We start from the raw sequence: 19,227 nt of genomic DNA, 5'->3' as shown, positions 1-19,227 counted from the left end.
ATTATTTGTAATAGCAACTCTTTGCCTTCTTCTTTTGTGTCTTCTAAGTGCATAGACGTAGAATAATGATGGGTCAGGGTATGTTTTTCCTCTTTAGGAGGTTTTTATCCTTGAGCATATATATGTATACACTCTTATGCCAGTGTGTGTAAGAAACCTTATCATGTCACTTCACTTGTACTTAACTCATTCTCATCAATATGTTTTGATTGTTGTGCTTCTTTATATTTCTCCTTGCTTGTTGCATTTGTGTGTGTGTCGTTATCTTTGCCTCCACTGCAACATTTGGTATCAGAGTAGGTTCTCTTGGTTCTCACCCTCTTGTCATCTTCTCCTTAGTCTTCCCTTTTAACTGTCTCAAATTGAGCTATTCTCTTAGGGAAAGAAGGTATACCCTAGAGTGTTATATTAACCATGTTAACAACATTTGTACATGTTTTAGGGTGTTTTAGGCGTGTTTTGTGGCTCATTCACATGTTGTAAGGTTTCCACATACATTTGAGGGAGAGTGAGTTCAAATTATTTTTGTTCGATTTTGGTTTTCTACATTGCAGCAGCATTTAGTGTGTAGACAGAGGCATTATCATATTTGAGGGAGTGTTAGTTCAAATTATTTTTGTTCGATTTTGGTTTTCTACATTGCAGCAGTAGCATTTAGTGTGTCGATAGAGCCGTTATCATATTTGACATCACATCTTAGAGCTCTTCGCTTGTGAATAGCTTCAACAACATTATCAAAATTATCGTCGATTTTTGCATTCCTACTAACATTTCCACACTTTAAACTTAACATTTTTCATATGATTTGTAGGTTTCCTTTGTTCAATGATCTACTGGAGTGATCTCCATTGCATTCAGTAGGAATTTATAATACCTGTATAGTAGGTAACTGTTGGGATATTTATATTTTATCTTAGAGATAAGTTCTTTATACGATGAAATGGTAAAGCAGTGGTGTGTTTGGTATGAAATGGTAAGAAGTGGTGTATTTGGGATGCATTTTCCACTAAGAATAATCTTAATGGGACCAACTACTCGTTGTGGTCATATATGATGCATCATGTATGGGTTTCGAAAGGACTTTGGAATGTTATCATTGGAATTACTGCATGCCCTATCTCAATATCACATGATAGTATAGGTACTTTAACGGTGACACACGCTTAGATCAACCTATGGCATCTACCTCTGCACCTCCCATAGTAGAACAATCCAGGTGGGATGGCAGGGATGCACATGCATTAGTGGCACTCTCTGTGAAAAGAAGAAATATTCCTCATATTCTCTTATGTAAAACTACCAAGTAGGCTTGGGATATGCTTGATGTACTTTAACACAAGTAGTTAAAGTCTAAGCATATGAATAAGGGAGTTTTAATGGATGAATTCCTCGCAAGGATTAAAGATTGTTTTTAGGGAGAAATTTCCATCTATTGATGAGGCCTATCCAAACAATTCATTGGTGTCTACTATTCTCATTATAGCTTTACTAGATTCATACCAAGATTTTACATCCACACTTTGGCTCATGATGAAGGCTAAACCCAATCCCCTTACCTTTAATGAGTTGGTTACAATGCTCTTACAAGAAGAGGAATCTCAGCAAAACTGAACTAGTATGTTTGTGGGAGATCAAGAATTTTGTACTAGTAAAAAAGATCAAGGTAAAGACTTTTTCAGGGTGGCTATATAAGCCAAAGACATAATTATCCCATTCTTAAAGCATATGGAGACTCAGAAATTAGCACAATCTTCTAGAAAGGATATTGGAAAGGATGTGGAGAAGGGGGTGATGAGCCTAAGAAGAAAGGTAAATGCAACTTGGTGCTTTGTTTTTTATTGTAGATGTCTTCAAGGAGGAGGAATATCAGTAATATTCACACAGTGGAGGTGTTTAATAGGAGAGATGATGAAGGTAATTGGATCCCTGATCAATACAGTAAGTTAAATTGGATTTTAATGAGACCAAGTACTCGTGGGAGTTTCAAGTTCAAGCTCAAAGATGTAACAGACCCTAACAAACAATGAAAAGGTAGAATCATAGAGTTCAGGAGACGCACCGATTGTACAATAATGTTCAGAGGCTTTCATTCAGCATGTTTATATGCACAAAGAGATTCGAGTGCATCATGACAACTTCAATGTGAGACATAAGCCTAATAGTAAGTTTATATCTCTGTGCTTTGTGTTCTTGTACTTTGAGTCCATGGTTATTAGATAGAGTTTTAATACAAGCATGTTTATTGCTTGCAGCTTTATATCCATCAACTCCGCATCATGAATGGCAAAATGTAGAGTGCTTAAGTGGAAAGCTCAATGTTTTACATACAGAGATAGGTGCCTTGATCTATGACAACAAGAGTGCAAGCAAATTGGCATCTCAAAATGTTTACTTTTATGATTCCACATATGTTCTGGAGAGACATAGTTTGGAGTACATTCCACTACCACTGTTGTCTAGCTAGGAATGGTATAATCCTAGCTTAGACATGTTAGAAGCATGTAGAGTAAAGTTAAAAACTGATGTTCATGCTGCCATGAAGCCCTCCACAGGCTCTACAGATGTGCATTTAAGTTGGTTTGTTCCAGTTAGTTTGGTTGCACATTTGTTTGGATCCTCTGAACGAAGTAGTAAAGAAAACTAAGATTACGTATCAATGCAAGTGCCTATCTGAGGATTGGATGACTCAGTTACTTGGTGAGTCATGGCATCTCAAGAGAACTCACCATGATGATATCATTGAGTGTAGAATCACTGTGTCAGATGTTACCTTTAGGTAAGATTACACTGCTGTTGATTATTTATAGTTTTTATTCATAAGTACTTCATTACAAGACACCGATCGATTGTTGGTGTTGTTTTTATGTTCTTATATTTTTTGTTGATTGTTGATTGTTGTTTTTATGTTTTTATGTTGGTTGTTTGTTTTTTATGACAATTACTTCATTGTTGCAAGACAAACTTTGTGCATTCACTTCAAGTATAGGAGGTGGCAACTTCTACGAGGGGAGTGGCTCAACTTGGACCAAGACATGGGAGATGGCATGCATTCATCACTCATTGATGTGAATATTCTTTGGGAGGGTCATGACCCTTTCAGCGTTAATGTAGAAATTCATTGGCCCCTTAGTTTTCTGAGGCAGGAAATCCAACTCATGTCCAATGATCCCCCTTGTAATTTTTATTTTGAGTTGGATGGTAGGAAGGTTGGGAGTCGAAGAAGTGAACATTGCCAAACATGCAAGCATTGTGTTGCTCAACACATCCTTGAAATTGTAGAGTCCATGTAATTCTTATTCCTCCAAGTAAATATTAAAAACTATTTCTCTAAAAATGTTGTAAATTTAATTTTATTTCATTTTCATAAATTGTAGTGTAAGTACAATTGTAAATATAAGTATAAATATATATTTAAGTGTAAACAATAATATAATTAATTATCCTAGAAATATAAATATGATTTATGATTTCTTATATTTTAATTAAGTGTCATTAATTTTAAGTCTATGGATATAAGTATAAAAATAAATATAACTTCTTTCCATAGCTCATTTCTTCTTCTACTTTCAAATTTGCATCTCCAAACAGTTTGTATTTCCCTCCATCTCCAAATAGTTTGTATTTCCCTCCTGTTCTATTGCACTTGTTCACTACAAAGCTAGAGAATGAAGAGTGATTTGATTTTTTGGTGCTATTTTCTTGGAGCCAACAAACCATTTCCCTCTCAATTAATCTTGTTATCAAGGAAAGAAGAAATAAAGAGATAACAAAGAGCCAACACAGAGAACAAAAATGTTTTGATGTTGGTTATGTTCAATTGAGTTCTATAAGCTATGTTTTCCTGTTGGTTATATGCATTACTATTCGCGTAAATAATAAAGTTAATAGTAAGATATGTTTTACTGTTGGTTAATAATAATAATATGTGTCGATAATAATAATATGTGTTAAAGTTGGTGTTAAGTTACACATATGTGTTAATAATCATGAAACTTTATGTAAGTTTTCTTGTAGGCATTGATTGTACTCAATGGAGATAGTGATGTATCTACGTGTTTCTAGTTTTTTGATGTTTTAGGAAGCAAGAAGCTCTAAGAAGAGAAGTATACACTTCCAGCTAGATGAAGAGTATGCCTTATTGTACAAGAGAATTGAGGTTTCAATGATGAATCCATCGGTGATGCAATTACACAGAATAGCAGGGAAAAAATATATAAATCCTTGGGTTGATGGATCTGTATATCCACCTGATCCTATTACACAATAATCTCCCCAATTCTCAGGACTAACATCATTTGTCAAGTATGTTTGTGAGGGTAATACAGGGTTACAAGGTTATACTTGGAGACTTGCAACCCAAGCCCATGTTTCTGCACAATAGATCATGAAACTTAATAGATCATTGTTGGCAAAACAAGATGAGAACAATGTTTTGCAAGATGCTATGCATGACAGGGTAATGCAAAATGCCAATTTGATTAACCAGGTTAATGATTTATAGGCTAGCAATAAGAAGATGAAGACAATGCTAGAGAAGATTGTCACTTATGGGACTACAACAACACAGGAGGTACGTGAACGCCAAAGGTCATATAAACCTATGCACATGTTGGCAAAGATAGGTGGACAATACAGGCAAAGGATCTATGCACAATGTGATAACATGCAAAAGATGTTTAGCAATCTAGAAAATGAAGTGAATCTAGGAATTGAAAAGGTACTCACTAAAGATATGGTGAAGTCCACGCTTCAATGCCCAAAGTTTAAGTCAATTGTTGGTGATGAAGTTATCATACAATGCTTACAAGAGGTAAGTGATTCCTTCACATCAAATGATATGCAGGGAATATGTGATAAGGTAGGAATAAGTTCTCAATCTTATGGCATGATATACAAACATTTAGATACAAGGTTTAAAAAAGTGTTGCAAAAGAAAAGGGTATTGCCTCTTCCTAAACTATTTCATGTGGTGCAAGCACGACAATCATTAAACAATAAGGTGGAACAATTAATTGGTGAGCCAATGCACTTATGTCACAGACATGCATGCAAGTATGGGTCAAAGGAAGTGCCGTTTGTCTTACACACACAAGTAACAATTTTGTATTATATGTATGCAAGTTACAATCTCTAATGGTAAAATTTTACAGTATATCTATTGCAGAATGTGGAGGCAAGTTAAGATTTGTTTTGAAGCTTGATGAAAGTGAGGTTATCAAAGATCAGAAGTTAGAACGTGTTAGTCTAACTCTCATGAATAGAGCACTGGATCCTAACATCTTGCCTGGTCATCCTGATTACTTTAGTGTACAGTCTGAGAATGAAATTTGGTGGCTTGCTGCATTTGAAGTACCAAAGGAAGATCATGAGATTTTGAAGATTTTCTGTAACTTGACAGAGATACCTAAAACAGTGCAACATCAAAATCATGGTGAAAGTTTGCATGTGGAAGGTTACGGTGAGTATCAAGTGGAATGGCACCTTGCTAGAGATCTTAACTTTGAAGTGCATGTTTGGTGTGTCAAATGCAGCAAATGTAGAGTTTCCTTGCATATATTGTATGCGGTCTAGAAAGAAAGCTAAGAATGGGAAGAAATAGGCAAAGAAGGGTGTCCTACACGTGATCAAGCACGATGTGCTTTCCAAAAGACAACTACTCATGGAGGTGGAATCTATGATGTCAATCCAATGAAACAATTACTTCTATGGTGGTATAGAAAGATAGTAATAAGGTTAGAGAAGAAGACATCTATGTCCAATGGATCATCACAGGCAATACACATAGTCATATGTGAGGTTAGAAAGGCACGATTTGAGAATTCATCAGGTAGAGAGAAACATGCTGAATGGTTGAGAACTCAAGAAAGAGAGGAAAGCAAGTGGAAAACCCGAGAGTCAAGTGTTTCAAATGAGCAAATGCAAGTTGAAACTCTGTAATTTTTTGTTGATGATGCAAGTATTACTCTACTAAACCAAAATGGCTTTCACATAGAGCTTGTAACCTAATGTGATATATCACCCATAATCTCACTAACTATAACCATAATACTAAATGATTTTATGTGTGAGAGTATATGCATACTTGTACGTGAACAACTGTGTTATTTTTAAAGTTGACTAAACTATTACTTATAAAAGGTGAGAAATTTACATTTTATAGTCTTCTAGCTTTCAAGGCATGGCACGCACCAAGCAAAGTGCTAAGAGGAGCCCTACTAAGACTCGCTCAACACAGCGCCGTCAATATACCAACGAAGACTGATAGTGAGCGCACTCAATCTGACAATCCAGGAGGCACTACTACAGGTACAATGCATCCACAACTGCCACATCACAAGAAGAGTAGACGGAGACCAGGCACTGTTGCTCTTTGAGAAATAAGAAAGTATCAGAAAAGTACAAACTTAATCATACCGAGGGTTCCATTTGCAAGACTGGTGTGAGAGTGAGAGAGATATCGCAAGATCTCCAGCAACGAATGTCTCGTAATAGGTTTTACGTAAGACTTAGGTCTATAGTCAACAATGTGTAGTGATGGTCAGCCCAAGCATTGCTAGCTCTTCAAGAAGCAGCTGAGGCATCTTCGGTGGACCTCATGCATGATGGTCAATTGGTAGCTATTCCTATTCATGCAAAGCACGCCACTCTTATGGACAAGGATTTGAGACTTGTACGAAGGATTCGTAAAAATAATGGCGATGCCTTTAGTTTGAACATGGATAATATGATTTGAGTTAATCATATGATGCGTTGTAAACCTGTGTTTCAATGTACTTATAATCTATGAGAAGTGTTTTTAATACAAGTACAATTTGATGTTTCTTTCTCAATATCTTGGGTGTTATTATCTTTTTCTCTCGTATAGTTTTTCAAGTTTATCGAAATCATTATTTTTTTATTCACAGGTCTCATATGGATTTAGTATTTTTCACACAACATGTATGCATGAAAGACTATAAGTGTAAAATTTTAATGAATTTAGAAATTTTAAAAAATTTATCTTTACTAAAAAAATATAATAAAAATTACTCTAAAAATTAGATTACTTTAAACATACCAAACGAAGTTCTAAAAACCCTAGGAATTAGTGAGATGTTGCATCAGAGGGGCTCTTATAAATAAGAAAACTACTAAATATAATAAAAATTACTATAAAATTTAAGAGTTATTTATTTTCATTCTATAAAAATATAAATATAAGTTATATTTTTAGTTTTTGAAGTTATAAATATAAGTTTAGAGTCTTTCATTTTCATTCTATTCTTGTTTTATCTTCTTCAAGAACATGGCTCGCACCAAGCAAACTGCCAAGAGGGTTGATCCCATGAAGGTCAGGCCCCCACCACCGCCCACACATCGTAAACATTGGTGGAGACCTCACACCGTCTCTCTTCGAGAAATAAGAAAGTACCAGAAGACGACAGACCTTTTGATCCCAAGGAGACCTTTTCATCACCTCATCAGGGAGATCATGGATGACTTGAACGAGAGCCGGATATCTCGATGGCATCATCGGGTCGGCAATAGTGAGGCTCCCACACGATGGACAACAATAGCTTTGGAAGCTCTTCAAGAGGCTGCTGAACCTTTTTTTGTGGACATGTATGGTGACACGGTGTACGCAGCAGCAGTCCATGCTAAGGAGTCACCATCACTGGCAAAGATATGCGGTTAGTTCTACGCATGCAGTTAAGTGGAGGGAAGATTATGGTGATGAGCCGTAATTTTAGGGAGATCTTGTAATCTCATGTATATGCCACAATGTAATCTCATGTGATCATGATGTAAATGCTTTACTTAATGAAAATATTTTTTTTTGATCCTTGCCAAGTATTTACTTGATTATATCTGGCAATCATAATTGTATTGTGATTTTAATTTCAAATTAATGATTAAATATTATTTGTTGATTTCACGAATACAAAAAAACTTCAAATATATATTTTTATTAATATAGAAATTGTTACATCATGACATAGAAGTAAGTACAAAAACTCTAAACTCTGCACCTCTTAGTACTAGGCTTAGCAATGTCTGTAGGAGCTTTAAGCAAAGGAATTACAACAAAATTTCCATCGAGCTCGAGTTGGATAGCATGAAGATCAATCTTCCCAATAGCAAGGCCTAGGCCAACAAGTGAATGAATCTTCCCTCCACGCTGAGCTTCCCTTTGTTAAAGCCTTGATCTTCATGAGAGACACTTGTCCATTAGGGGAGCATACTTTGTGAGACAATGATGTCTTGGAAGATCTTCCCAATATACTCCTTCAAAGCTACATCCTGGACTCTTCCTCTGCCACCCCTTGTTCCACCAACTCTTGATGCAAACTCATTAACATAGACAATTTCTTGAAGAAAATATTTGCATGCAAAAATAAAATATCAAAATTATTCCAAAATACAATTGCATGAAAAAAATATTTTCAAATGAGTTGAAATTATCTACGCGGGGCTTGGGGACCCCACACATGTAATCTGGCATGCATCGGGGCCCTCCAGGCATGCCAGCTGAAGGCTGGTCCCTGTAGAATCAGGGCCATCCTCGCCAGCCTTCGCCTGGCATGCCTAGAGGGCCCCGATGCATGCTAGATTACATGTGTGGGGTCCCTAGGCCCCTGAGGCCTCACACCAAAATTTTCAAGAAGATTTTTAAAAAAATTACGTACCTCCTCAGCCTCGTCATTCTGTTTCCCGATCGGTGCATCTAGGTCTACCCTAGTGATCGCTCTATCACCATGTAGAGGGTCCGAGAGGTCAATGTGTGGTTGAGGTCCAAAGAGCTCCTCCTGCAACCTCTCAAATTTTGCATCTGAGATATCATAGTCAAGAATAGCTTCTGCAACACTTCTTTGGATGTGGATGATTACAGAGACATCATCCATGCTCGTACCATCGTATCGGCTAATCTTAGTTACTTGTGGAGGGACATCCACAGTTTCAAAGTTAATGAGATCTTCATCAACATCCCAGACAAGGTGGCAGTATAGCTCTTCCTCCCTCAAATCCAAGACCTCAAGGACATCCTACATGAGCAAGTACTCAACACCATCTATAGTGATGGCACTCAATGATGCAAGTTTTGCATTCTCAGTAGGATGGGCTGCCTCTTGGTGGTGGATAGTCGACAAGTCCAAAGACAAGCTATGTGCCTCCTCCTCTTGCTTGTCCAGGACTGTCTCCTTTGGCTCCTTCTCTTCATAGGTGAGAAGAGGCACCACTGGCTCCTCATCATTCTCCTCTTCAAAATCAGAGCATAATATACAAATAGCAAAGGCAATATCCCGCTCGATGAGATAGATTGGGTTTGCCTCCTCAAAAGTGAGGGCACAGAGGTAGATCGAAAGGGGGGGGACATGTGCAAGTGCTCTTTGCACAACCTTTCTATGGTTGTTAACACTCTTCATGGAGAAGAGGAACTCTAGGGGTATCCACCGAGCAGTGGAGTCAGGGATAAAAAATGTGATATCATCACATCCCATGCAAAATATGCAAGCACTGAGCTATCGCACTCTAGAGTCCTAAATATATTATCTAGCTCAACACTATGGCAAAACCTAGGGTAAATTTGATACCACATCTGACCGTGGGTTTCACTCATCCACTGTGCAAATGCAATGAGAAGCCATGGTGAAGGCGTAAAGGGAGCAACAAGCAAGGTGGATAGAAAGTGAGAGATAGAGAATGCAATAGAAGTGAATGAAAAGAACCCCTACTTATACTTATAAATATTAATTTATATATTATTTTATTAAAACTTTAATAAAGTAATATATATTTTATTAAAATTTTAATGGAGTAATATTTATTTCATTAAAACTCCAAGAGCTCCAACACATCCTACATGAGGAGGTACTCCACCCCTTCAATGGTGATGGCACTCAATGAAGCTAGTGGTGGGTCATGACTTTGGGTTTCGTGAGGCTGGATGGATGCAATTTATACTTATGTTTACTATTGTACTTAAAATATCTATAAACTTATATTTATTTTAATACCTTATGTTTATACTTTAGTAAATAAAGGACACTTCAATAAAATATAATAAATAATAAATCATACTTCTATTTCTTGTTACATATTATTATTATTATTATATTATATTATTTACAAAGTTACTTATATTATTATTGAAATGGCCTAAAGAGAAGAAGAAGCTCTATCACAAAAAAAGAAAAATTTGTAATGCACTATTCTCTAAAATAATAAATCTAAACACATTCTTAAAATCTTAAAAAATATCTATTTTCTTCAAATCTCAATAAAAAAACATAAAAACACACCAGAATGTAGATAAAGCACGAATCTACGTACTTGTAAAAAGAAATTATGAAATACAAAGTACAAATCAAGATATTCCATTTTAAAGATAAAATCCTTCTAGAATTATGAAATGATTGTTTCTTTAGTCACATAAATGAATCTGGGTATTTAAGAATGTCATATCTTTTGAGATATTTGAAACCAGCTCAAATAAAAAAATAGTTTTTGAGATATTCGAGTCTGAGTAGGTCTGGTACAGTTCTTGGATAGGCAATAAAATAATAAGTGAATCTATTATAAAACTAATATTTTGAGATGTACAAGATTCAAAAAGAGAAGAGAGAGGAGCAATATTATAACATTATTTTTGCACTTTTCTTTGATTCATGGAAGAGAGAGAAAGCCCTTAGAGGGTTAGTTTGTGAATCCAAATTTTTCCTAATGGGTACATAAGCTTTCAACTAACAAATTTCAAGGCAAATGAATTCCATAAATTTCTATTCTTAATACTCCTAAATGGATCCTTTAATGCCATGACTATGAATAATGAGGATGACAAATGTTTGGTGGGGGACATTGTACAAGAAAAAGGATAAGAAGGACGGATGAGCAACAAAGTCTAAAGGTTTTAAAATTATATTTTAAATTAGGGAAAATGTAAAAATGAATTGATATATGGCATGAAAAATATTATGGATTAATATATGGTAAATGTAAAATTTGATTGATATATGGCATGAAAAAGATTATGTGTCATCAGTGCATGCCTTATAGATGATTACACAGATACACTAGATTGAGAAGCATGTTGGGGCAAGATCCATAGGACAAAGGCTTATAGTTGGATCATGTACTTCTAAAGAGTTAATTATAATTTTTAGAAGAGTTAATTAAAATTTATGGAGACAATGTGGGTAAGATGTATATAACCAATGAATCCTTACAAACATTTTATATTATGTAGCCAAATGAATAGAACCATGGATCAACATAAACATGGCTTCTTTGGCAGAGTTTAATTTTGATGATTTTGGCTTTGATCTCACACCATCTGTAAGAAGAGGGTGAATATCATGGAATAAAATATTATCTTAAATGCCATGCTAGTAAGGAGTTGGATGTAAGCACAACTCCCAAGGACTATATACTTCTTTGAAGAATATCCCTACAATTGTGGTAAAAAGCTAATGAGGGGCAATAAGATAACAATAATAAAAGTGATACCAGTAGGTTATAATAGTAGATTACTAGGGCAACTAATGATGTATTCCAAATGAGAAAATGCCATATTGTGAAAGCTTAATATAGGAATAGAGGAAAACACAAACTTACCTATAAATGCATCTCGTACTCTACAGATGGAAGTGAAAAAAAAAAAAGCAAAGCAACTTCAAGCACATGATGACAATATCTAGAGGAACCTAGATGAGGTATGGATATATGCAAGGATAAAAAAGAAACACTTCAAATCTCACTAAAGGACTCCATCTCACAAGCAATGAAGGCAACTAATTAGTTGAGAGAAGAATAAGAAAATGCTTTACAACATGAAGCCACTTGTAAAAATTGAGATTTGATGATGATAAAACTTATCAATGAAAAACAATGAAGAAGCTAACCCAAAAAGGATTACATCTTCACAAAATTTTGGAATGAAGGATTTTTTTATTTACATTATATCCTCAAAAGAGCTAAATTTTTTTTTTATAGAGAAAACATTTCATTAGTAAATGTTATTTATTCTTTGTGTACAAAGTTTATATACAATTGTACAAAGAGCATGACGATATTTATGAAGACCTAAATAATCATCTTACAATGGCTTATGAAATATTTAAAATGAATCTCTTGTTATGTTTGGTAAATTAAAGATGTAAATACAAAAGGTAATCATGAAATTGGTTTTTTTCCTTAATTTCAAAGTTTCATAGTGTTCGTTAGATTTTACATAGCCTCTTTTTTCAAGTTTATATGGAATAATAAAGTATTCTTAGCTATGTAATGTATATGTGAACATGTGATTTCAAACATAATAATGTTGGTAATATGGGCATGAGTTGGAGGATAGGATGTGTGGTACCCTATCACTATAATGATTAGTGCAAAACCATGAATTTGGATGGGTGATGCACACAAAACTTGTAGTCTGCACATCGGGATTTTCTCTGTGTGTGTGTGTGTGTGTGTGTGTGTGTGTGTGTGTGTGTGTGGTGTGTGTGTGTTCACGTGCACTTGTGAGAGAGACAAGGCGGGTAGAAGAACCAATGTTAAAGGTACATGCATTTGATGAAGGAAAGTGAGAGTGGGTTAACACAATTGCTATTTGCCCTTTGTCTGCCATCCCTTTATCTTACTATAGAAGTTAGCCCACAAAGGATTATGTCTTCACAAGAATTTGGAAATCACAAGTCTTTTTGTTTACATTATATCCTCAGAAATTAAAGTTTTTTAATAGTAAACATTTGACACGTAAAAGAAATTATTTAATTTAACTTTAAGCTTTCTATTCTTGCGTATTTTGTGTAATTCTAAAAAGAGCATGATGATCATTTTATGAAGACTTAAATAATCATCTCACAATGGCTTATGCAAACTTTCAAATGAATCTCTTGTAATATTTGGTAAATTGAAGGTGTAAATGCAAAGGGTATTCATGAAACCTTAATTTTCAAAGTGTTCATCAGACTTTTTGTAGCTTCTTGTGAAATGATAAATTACTCTTAGCTATATATATGTGATATGCCATTTTCAAACATAATAAGCATGGTAATATGAGTTGAAGGATAGGGCGTGCACTAGTATCCTATCACCATATTAATGATGATGTACATATTAGTGCAGAGCCATGGATGTGGGTGGGTTATGCACACATACACAAAGAGGAGGGTAGTAGTTGTGAGGCTTACAATAATGTGCACAAGAACCTAGCTAGCAATGCATGGGAATTGTTTGTGTGTGTGTGTGTGTGTGTGTGTGTGTGTGTGTGTGTGTGTGTGTGAGAGAGAGAGAGAGAGAGAGAGAGAGAGAGAGAGAGAGGGTGGTTGGAAAAACCTATGGTAAATGTACGTGTTGCGAACAAAAATCAAGGGCTTTTGATGGAGGAAAGTGATAGTGGGTTAACATAATTGTTTACCCTTTGTCTACATTTATTCCCCTTCTTTATTTGTTTATTTGTTTGTGTGTGTGTGTCTGTGTGTGTGCATGCATGTGCGTGTGCCATGTGTGTGTGTGTGAGAGAGAGAGAGAGAGAGAGAGAGAGAGAGAGAGAGAGAGAGAGAGAGAGAGAGAGAGAGAGAGAGAGAGAGAGAGAGAGAGAGGGAGGGGGTTACGAACTTAGAAGAACCCATGGTAAAGGTATAGGTGGTGGGAACAAAAATGAAGGGGTGTTAATGTGGAGGAAACTGAGAGTGGGTTGACACAATGGTGTGCAATGTATCTACTTTTCTGCCCTTCTTTGTGTGAGAGAGAAAGGGGCATGGGGGGAGGGGGTTAGGAGGGGTTTAATGGGGATAGAAGAGCTGATGGTAAAGATATGGGTGTTGGGAACAAAAATCAAGGGCATTTATTGATGGATAAAGGCAAGAGTGGGTAGACACAATTGTTTGCCCTTTGTCTGCTTTTCTTCCCTTGAAGGGAACTTGGGTTTGTTCGTAGTGTCTAAGGTTGGCACACATTGGAAGTTGGAGTCTTGAGTAGCTCACATCTTATAGTGGCAGTATGATAAATTTGCTAAGGTAAAGAGGGGAAATTATTTTGATTATATGTGAGGGTGCATGGGGAAATATAAAAACTTATTATCAAAAAGCATGCCTATTTCATGTGCATATGGGAATGTTGTTTCGGCTCACCATGTGGCACGAGAACTAAATCCTAATTTTTTATAGCAGACATTTGACTGATACATATTATTTAGGTTTACTTTGCTTGTGTACAAAGTTTATCTACAATTATACAAACAGCATGATGATATTTATGAAGACTTAAATAATCATCTTACATGGACTATGCAATCTTTGAAATGACTCTCTTTTTTGGTAAATTGGAGTTGTAAATGCAAAAGGTATTCACAAAATTGGTTTTTTTTCTTAATTTCAAAGTTTCATAGTGTTCACCGGATTTTACATAGCCTCTTTTTGCAAGTTTATATGGAATAATAATAATACAATATTCTTAGCTGTATAAATGTGAACATTTCATTTTCAAACATAATAAGTTTGGCACTATGGGTGAGTTGGAGGATAGGATGTGTGTTACCTCTCACCATAATGATGATGTACATATTAGTGCAAAACCATGAATGTGGGTGGGTGATGTAGACAAAACTTGTAGTGTGCACGTGGGGATTGTGTGTGTGTGTGTGTGTGTGTGTGTGTGTGTGCACATGCACGCTTGTGTGAGAGAGAGAGGAGGGGTAGAAGAACCAATGGTAAAGATACATGCGTTGGGAACAAAAATCAAGGACTTTTGATGGAGGAAAGTGAGAGTGAGTTCACATAATTGTTTTCCCTTTGTCTATCATCCCTTTCTCTTGCTATAGAAGTTCACCCAAAAAGGATTATATCTTCACAAGAATTTGGAAATGACAGGTTTTCTTGTTAACATTATATCCTCAAAACTAATTTTTTAAATAGTAAACATTTGACAAGTAAATTAAATTATTTAATGTAACTTTAAGCTTTGTATTTTGTGTTCAAAATTTATCTGCAATTCTATAAAGAGCATGATGATCATCTTATGAAGACTTAAATAATCATCTTATGATGGCGTATGTGATCTTTAAAATGAATCTCTTTCTATATACTGAAGGCGTAAATTCATGAAACCTTAATTTTCAAAGTTTCATAGTGTTCATTGAATTTTTTGTAGCTTCTTGTGGAATGATAAGGTATTCTTAGTTATATAAATGTGAATATACCATTTTCAAACATAATAAGCATGATAATGTGAGTTGAAGGATAGGATGTGTGGTATCCTATCACCATAATGATGATGTGCATATGAGTGCAAAACCATGAATGTGGGTAGGTGATGCACCCATGCACAAAGAGGAGGGCACTAGCTATGAGGCTTATCATAATGTGCACAAGAAACTAGCTAGCAATGCATGGGGGCCTTTCATGAATGTGGGTAGGTGATGCACCCATGCACAAAGAGGAGGGCACTAGCTGTGAGGCTTATCATCATAATGTGCACAAGAAACTAGCTAGTAATGCACTAGGTGATGCACCCATGCACCCATGCACAAACAGGAGGGCACTAGCTGTGAGGCTTATCATAATGTGCACAAGAAACTAGCTAGCAATGCGTGGGGGCCTTTCATGGGGATTGTGTGTGTGTGTGTGTGTGTGTGTGTGTGTGAGAGAGAGAGAGAGAGAGAGAGAGAGAGAGAGAAGGGGGGGTAAAAAACCTACGGTAAAGGTACAAGTAAAAGAACCCACGGTAAAGGTACAGGTGTTGGGAACAAAAATCAAGGGGTTTTTTGATGGAGGAAAGTTAGAGTGGGTCAATGACACAATGCTGTGCAATTTGTCTGCCTTTCTTTCCTCGTTTGTGTGTGAGAGAGGGAGAGGGGCATGGGGGGAGGGATGGAGGGGGTCAGGAGGGGGATAGAGGAGCCATGGTGAAGGTACGGGTGTTGGGAACACAAATCAAGGTTATAGAGATGGAGGAAAAAAGCAAGGGCGTTTGTTGATGGAGGAAAGCAAGAGAGGGTAGAGACAATCGTTTGCCCTTTGTGTGTGCTTTCCATTCCTTGAAGGGAACTTGGGTCTGTTCGTGGTGTCTAAGGTAGGCACACGTTGGAAGTCGGAGCCTTAAAGCTTGTAGTGGAAGTATATTAAATTTGCTAAGGTGAAGGGGGGCAGTTATTTCGATTGTATGTGAGGGTGCATGGGGAAATCAAAAAACGTATTGACGGACAGCACGCCTAGATCATGCCCGTATGGGGAGGCTGCCCGGGCTCGCCACGTGGCACGAGATCTTGCCTTGTTGTGCCCGCTGCCCATGTGCTACGAAAGTGACCCTCCATTCGTGTGACGGGAATCGTGTCAACTTCGTGATACCTTGTTTACCTTCACACCCAACCACAACTACGTGCCCTCACACCCGCTACTGTTTAATGCTAATACAAATCAAATTTAATATAACCACTCACTAACCTTTGCTTTTTCAAATCACACTAATTTCAAATGATCACTACTTTCCATCCCTCACATTTCACACCTACTTTCAAGTGTGATTTGGAGCACCTCTCACAACATGGTCTTAGTTAATATATAACTTCTAGCAACATGTATGCTACAAGTATGGAAAACCTCGGAAGAATTTGAGACTCACTTATGCTCCCTTTTCCACCCTTTGCAAGTGCTGGATTTCTTTGACTATATCCTCTTCGAAAACATTCAAGTTAGCCTAATTCTAGCAACTTGGGAAAATCCATGCAAGCCTTTAGCTAGGTTAGTTTCTAGCAACTTTGGGAAATTGCATGCAAGTTTTTAGCTATTTCTGCTATAAAAGAATACATTAATGTTACGCAATGTTATCTTTAGGACTTTCATCCTCCCTCCCTTATTTTACAAACAAAATGAAAGCCTCGTATCCTTCCCCCCTTCCACTTGGAGTCCTCCCTTGGCATCTTCAACCCACATTCCCCAAAGCTTTTTTTGTCTCCCAATAGAGAGGGAAAGAGTGGTGAGCACATGCTTCCATTATAAGGTGAGTAAAATATTATGTTGGACTTAAATTTCCTTTGATCATGTTATCACAATGGCCCATCGTCATGACTCCTTCTCCCCACCATCGCCGACTTTAATTACTTTCACTTATTTTAAGGATTCATATCTGTCCTGCCACCCATTACCTTTCTTTAATCCACTTAGTTGTCAAAGTTCATTGATGAGTGCATCCTCTCACTCTGTTACTTCAGCTCTCCTTTCCATTTCTCCACCTACTCCCCAGCTTCTCCATCTTAAGGGCATTGCTTTCACATGGACTCTAAGATTCCACTCTCATCAAAGTGGCCTTTTGATTTTCACGCCGAGTTTGAGTCATTGTGGGTGTCCCTATCATCATGCTTTTATCTTTTTCTATCTTTAAATATTGAAAATTATGTAGGACCTAGAAATATATATATTTTTTAATGAGGGTTAGAATCACCTCTTTTCACCATCACAAGAAGATACATCAATGAATCTGTCATTTAATGGGCATATACAAATTACAATAGCCATTGTAAATGAAAAAAAATTAAAATATTACTTTATCTAATAACAATTCAATATCATCTACTTGAATATAAGTCATGAGATCAAACAAAAGATTTTTTATATACGATACACTTTTTAATACACTTTAGCACCAAAAAAACAATGATTTTAAAGTGCATATATAATTATTAAATAATTTGAAAATATTTGAAAATTAAACATCAATTTGTATATTGAATGCAAATCATCAATCTATTCTAGGAAGATCTATAGTGCATTTATGTAATAAAATATAAGTTCAATCATATCATGTATGCAAATGAAGTTCATATACATGATATTTATGAACAAAAAACGAACAAAGGTGCAACTTGAAAATTGTTTTAGTGGTAGATTTAAAATAAATTTTTTACTTTAACTATTAGTATGCTAAAATTAGTGTACATATGCATATTATCCAAATTGATTTAAGTTTTACAAAAGTCAAAGGAATTTGGATTTATAATTATCTTATATGTAGTTTAAAGATGGCATAAACTTTTGGGTGTTTTAGAAAAGATGTACATAAGAATAAATAAATAGCATTTATAATTAGAGATCAAATGACCATATACTAGAGATCAAAAAGCCATGAGAAAGAGTTATCATTGAAATTCCTCAAGATGTACATACTTGAAAGGTATGCTCTTAGAAGAAAGATGTGTAGTGGTACACATGTTCAAGAATGAGAGGAGAACTAGAAGGTTAATAGTTGATCATGATCCTAGTAAGGTTATTGGCTCACAAATTTGTGTTTTTTTTAAAATTTGACACTTTTTTGCAAGGAGCTTAATGATTATATCAAGGGAAACAAAAGTAAAAGTATATAACAAAACCTGTAGTTGAGCAACAAAAAGCAAAAGTCTGATGGTAGCTTTTGATGATAGTGAGTGGTGAGAGATTCTTTTTGATTTTTTAAATTTTTTTGGAGAATTTGGTAGTAAGTGGTGAGAGATATACAATGAAGGTCAACCAGTGTTCCATGTGATTTTGTTGGCAAGTGAGTGAGAGAGAGAGAGAGAGAGAGGTGCTATGAAGGTCAACCAGTGTTCCATGTGATTCTTGGCAAGTGATCAGGAGGCAAATAAACAATGGTGATTTTGGAGGTACAAAATCCTTTACAAGGCATGAAGCTGTTTAAGATGAAATAAATGTTTTAAAGGGCTTAGGGCTTAGGGGTGGCATTTGTTTGTGGAGGAGGAGGCCATAAACCTTAAATTTAGTTAATCCTTGATATTTTTTTTTAAAAATTGGCTTTTAAGAATGTCATGTCCGGCTTGGTACGTACGTGTAGTCCTAGGTAGATCTACCATCTAATGCAATTTTTAACAATTAGAGAGTGATTATGTTAATTAAGAGGAGATTTCAACGTAAGATGATTAGATTACATAGCCTTATACTATTTAATAGAGTTGAGTTTTTGCGAACCTTCTCAGAAAGTCCCACGTGGGGACTCTAGGATATAATTCATGCAGAATCGGACGTAAAAATTTAAACAATCTGTACCATTATTAACTTTTCTCATAACGTAACCTGTACGCTTCCTCCTTTGCTAGCACGGAAGCTATAAGATCGTTCAACTGCTACCAAATACTCCACATTAAACCTTAAAACCTGCCTTAATCCAGCTGCAAATCACCCCATGCACAAATATTACCCCTTGTAAAATTTTCATCGATTAATTTAGATTACCCTAATCATCATGGATTTATGATCGATCAAC

Source organism: Cibotium barometz, chromosome 61 (genome assembly GCF_041138505.1).
Source record: "Cibotium barometz isolate CiBa-2024 chromosome 61, ASM4113850v1, whole genome shotgun sequence".
Lineage (NCBI taxonomy): Eukaryota > Viridiplantae > Streptophyta > Polypodiopsida > Cyatheales > Cibotiaceae > Cibotium > Cibotium barometz.
The sequence above is the reverse complement of the archived record's forward strand: the minus strand, read 5'-3'. Positions refer to the sequence as shown.